At 50.6% G+C, this 4,108-nt stretch overlaps 1 long non-coding RNA gene across 1 annotated transcript in view; it reads left to right on the top strand.

Moving 5' to 3' along the window:
• Positions 1 to 448: 448 nt before the first annotated feature.
• The window catches only part of LOC104999567, a 145,673-nt gene continuing 142,013 nt past the window's right edge, over positions 449 to 4,108 (top strand). Inside the window, exon 1 of the long non-coding RNA XR_826616.1 lies at positions 449 to 569. This is a non-coding gene — a long non-coding RNA (uncharacterized LOC104999567). The remainder of the gene's footprint in view (positions 570 to 4,108) is intronic.

Raw genomic sequence — 4,108 nt, 5'->3', positions numbered from 1 at the left:
GGCGGCGGCGGGAGAGGCGGTAGCTGCGCACATCATCCTCCTCGCCGCCGCCTCGTCCCCGCGGGCCGGGCAGGCAGACACGCGCGCGCACACACAGCCCTTTTCCAACGACGACGGCTCCGGCGGCGGCCTCTCGCTCCCGCAGCAGCTGAGACTACAAAGACAGCGACCTCCTCCTTCTCCTCCTTCTTCTCCTCCTCCCCCCCGCGCCGCCCTCGCCACTACTGGGGCCGCTCATCTAACCCCGCCACCCCGGGAGTGTGAGGAGGAGGCGGTGCCGCCGCTGCACCCGCCGCCGCCTCCGCTGCCACCGCCGGAGCCACCCGCAATGGGAAGCGGCCGGCCGTACTGGGCATGCGCCACTCCTCGCGCACGCTCAGTCCCTCCGGCCCCCCGTTCCCGCCCCACCCCCTCTCCGCCGCCACTGCCTCCGCCTCCGGGCATTGGGTGTGGGGCCGGAGAGGCTTGCGGGATCGGGGGAAAATCCACTTCTCCGGGTTTTACTAGCAGCTTGAGGAAGAATCAGGAAAGTGCTGGGGAGGCTGTCAGCTCCAGCCTGTCGGCTTCAGGTACCTGGGTTCCATCCAGGTGGGCGAATTGGGATCTGAAAGACAGACCCGGTGCCCGCCGCCGGAGGATGATCGTTCTGTATTCCTTTTCTCTTTCCCCAAAGTGTGCGCTGCCAGCGGGAAGATTTACTGTGAATGGTGCTGATTGAAGTCAGAATTCAAGGCAAAGGAGGCCAGCCGAATTAGAAGTATCTTTGGTGGTCTTAGTTTGGGTTTTTTGTCACTAGGATTTAAGTCTGTTAAAAATAGCTTTTACTTACCAAAGACAGGTAGTAATTTGGTGCACCCTCTTTTTTTTTTTTTTTCTGTGAAATTATAACTCCCAGGTAGGAGAGTATTCACAAGCCAAAGTCTTTCCCAAGTTCTTGTTCTTAACATTTATATCCGAGCTAAGTCTTAATGCAGTAGTGCTTCTCTCAAATATTCTTTCTTTAACTCCACATTCACCCTAAGAGGGGGGCACTCATCTCTTGACAGTGGAAACTTCATAGCTTATCTTTCTCAGCCCAGACTTACTAAAGATAATTCTTGAATATGACCTGAAACTACAACTGTGACAGACTGTGTAACATAAGCAAATGTCATATCTACCAAAGATCTTATCAGTGTTATCTATAAGTGTAATATTTGCTGAGTCCCCTCTTCCCAGTTATTCTACTGCTGCTGCTGCTGCTGCTGCTAAGTCGCTTCAGTCGTGTCCGACTCTGTGCGACCCCAGAGACGGCAACCCACCAGGCTCCCCCGTCCCTGGGATTCTCCAGGCAAGAACACTGGAGTGGGTTGCCATTTCCTTCTCCAATGCATGAAAGTGAAAAGTGAAAGTGAAGTCGCTCAGTCGTGTCTGACTCTTAGCGACCCCATGGACTGCAGCCTACCAGGCTCCTCCGTCCATGGGATTTTCCAGGCAAGAGTACTGGAGTGGGGTGCCATCGCCTTCTCAGAGTTATTCTACTAACTTCTTCCAAGTAAATGCTCTAGAAATATATGTGCCAAAGCACCCTGATTCCTATTAAATTTTATCCTTTTGGTTTTTTAATATATATTTATTTTAATTGGATGCTAATTATTTTACATTATTGGTTTTGCCATACTTAACATGAATCCGCCACGGATGTACATGTGTTCCCCATCCTGAACCCCTCTCTCACCTCCCTCCCCATACCATGCCTCTGGGTCATCCCAGTGCACCAGCCCCGAGCATCCTGTATCATGCATCGAAGAGTTTGCTTAACTGCATAGTCTCAACGAAATCATTTTTAAGTCTTATATCCCAGTGCTTTTGGTTTCCCCAGTGGCTCAACGGGAGACACAGGAGACACAGGGTCAATCTCTGGGACCCGAAGACCCCCTGGAGAAGGAAATGGCAACCCACTCCATGGAAATCCCATGGACAGAGCAGCCTGGTGGGCTACAGTCCAAAGGGTCACAAGGAGTCGAATATGACTGAGCACATAAGTATACATATCTTTTATGTACTTACTGCCTCTTAAGCCTCTTTGAATGTTCTTCTTTAGCAGGAAAAAAAAAAAAAAATCAAGCCCTGTTTACTGTTTGGAGAAGTACAAGGAAGCAGTGGAGAAATTAAAATAATTCTGGTTTTTATGGGGAGACAGTGCTAAAGGATTCCTTTTTATCTGGGGCTTTGAATAATAAATGGATATCATTTTGATTTTAAAAAAATAAGTAGAAGTGGGATAATAAAGCCATAGGACAAAGGACAGGCATGAGAAATCATAGTATTTTTGTCATGTGAGTAGCTCTGTTGTACAGATCTTGTATTTATCTTGCTGCCTTAGCTATCTTATAAGCTCCTTCAGAGTTTTTTGTTTATCTTGATGTCTTCCTTAGCACCTGGTCTAGAACCTTGCGAATGGTAGATATCCAGCAGTTATTTGTTAGGTGAAATTCCCTGTGCTGATGCTCCACCATGGTTACCCACCTGTGTTGAACAGAAACGGCCTGTCCTGCTCCTTGCTCCCCTCTCCCATCCTCTCTTCCCATCCCCCCACCCCACTACCAACCCTGGGATGAGAGCCAAGACACAACAGAGGCAGCTAAATGCTGGTGGAGTTAAAGGTCGAACTCCTAGCGGCTCTAAGGGCTAATGTTGCAAGAGCCAGAGAGATAGCCAAAAGGCTCTGGCACGGGAAAGTTTGGGTTCTGACTCTGCTATTTGTATGTCTTCGGGCAAGTTTCATCCTCTGAAGGGGCCTCCCTAGTAGCTCAGCTGCTAAAAAATCTGCTTGCAACACAAGAGACCCTGGTTCGATTCCTGGTTCGATTCCTGGGTTGGGAAGATTCCCTGGAGACAGGATAAGCTACCCATTCCAGGTATTCTTGGGCTTCCCTTGTGGCTCAGCTGGTAAAGAATCCCCCTGCAGTGTGGGAGACCTGGGTTCGATCCCTGGGTTGGGAAGATCCTCTGGAGAAGGGAATGGCAACCCACTCCAGTATTCTGGCCTGGAGAATTCCACAGTCCATGGGGTCACAAAGAGTTGGACAGGACTGAGTGACTTTCACTTGCATCCTTTGAAACAAGGTCAAAATAATACTGCAGGAGATTGTGGGAGGACTTCACCTTGTCAGGTGGCTTTTCACAAATGGTTACACACAAAGCAGAACACACTAGACTTTTCCATAAGGACTGGAATGATGCTTGTGTCTGTTTCCCCAGTTCATCCCCACCTCCTAGCACAGACGCTAGCCCTAAGCAGCAGGGAAATAGACATTGGTTCAATGAATGAATATGTGAATGAACAAATGTTGCTGGCAGAGAGAACTATTTGCAGCTCAGGCTCAGGTGGCCTGTGCACTCACTGTCCATTTAGAGCTAGTGGAGACTGACCTGGAGCATCTGTCTCCGAGTTCCCCCTTACCCGTTCCTTAATTTCCCTTGGGTCCTTACAGAACCCTTCGGTCCCAGACAGGCCCCTTCCCGAGCCTTCTGGGTACACACAAAACCCGGTAGCTGGATAATTTTTAAAGAATCCCGTTGTCACTGAGCGGCGCCACTAGGCGTGCGCAGAGTCGCACACATGCTCACTTAGGTATCCGAGGGTGGCGTTTCTGTTGCGGTTGGCAGCTTTTCCTCCCACGGCAGCGGTAGCGGCCGCTCTACCCTAAATTGATAGCCAGTGCAGCGTTTTTTCTCCTCTTCTTCCTGATTCCGCATTGTGCGCTCCCGGGTCACTGCAACTTGCTACTCCCTGCCCTGGCAGCTAGGCAGCTTGGAAGGCTCCCTTGGGGTTGGCGGGGACTAGGGCGCCAGCCGGGAGGGAAAGGGCATTTGGACTCACCCTTGACTCCACTGTCCAGGGGACCTGAAAGGGAGGGTGTCCCCAACCCCACCCAAGGCAAGTCTCGAGGGTCACCTGAAGCACCAATGCAAACGAGAGAAGTGGATTTCTCAAAATGTACAAAAGCAAGTGTCCCCTCACGCCAGTTACTGTTCGCACTACTATCGAAAGCCCTGTGTTGGGAAGGCGGAGGCGGGGTGGGGGGAGCTCTCACTATTCAAGAAAATGTGCAGAATGAAAAAA

The sequence above is a fragment of the Bison bison genome, unplaced genomic scaffold (assembly GCF_000754665.1).
Source record: "Bison bison bison isolate TAMUID 2011002044 unplaced genomic scaffold, Bison_UMD1.0 scf7180017864354, whole genome shotgun sequence".
In the NCBI taxonomy this organism is placed as follows: domain Eukaryota; kingdom Metazoa; phylum Chordata; class Mammalia; order Artiodactyla; family Bovidae; genus Bison; species Bison bison.
The sequence above is the reverse complement of the archived record's forward strand: the minus strand, read 5'-3'. Positions and strand labels throughout refer to the sequence as shown.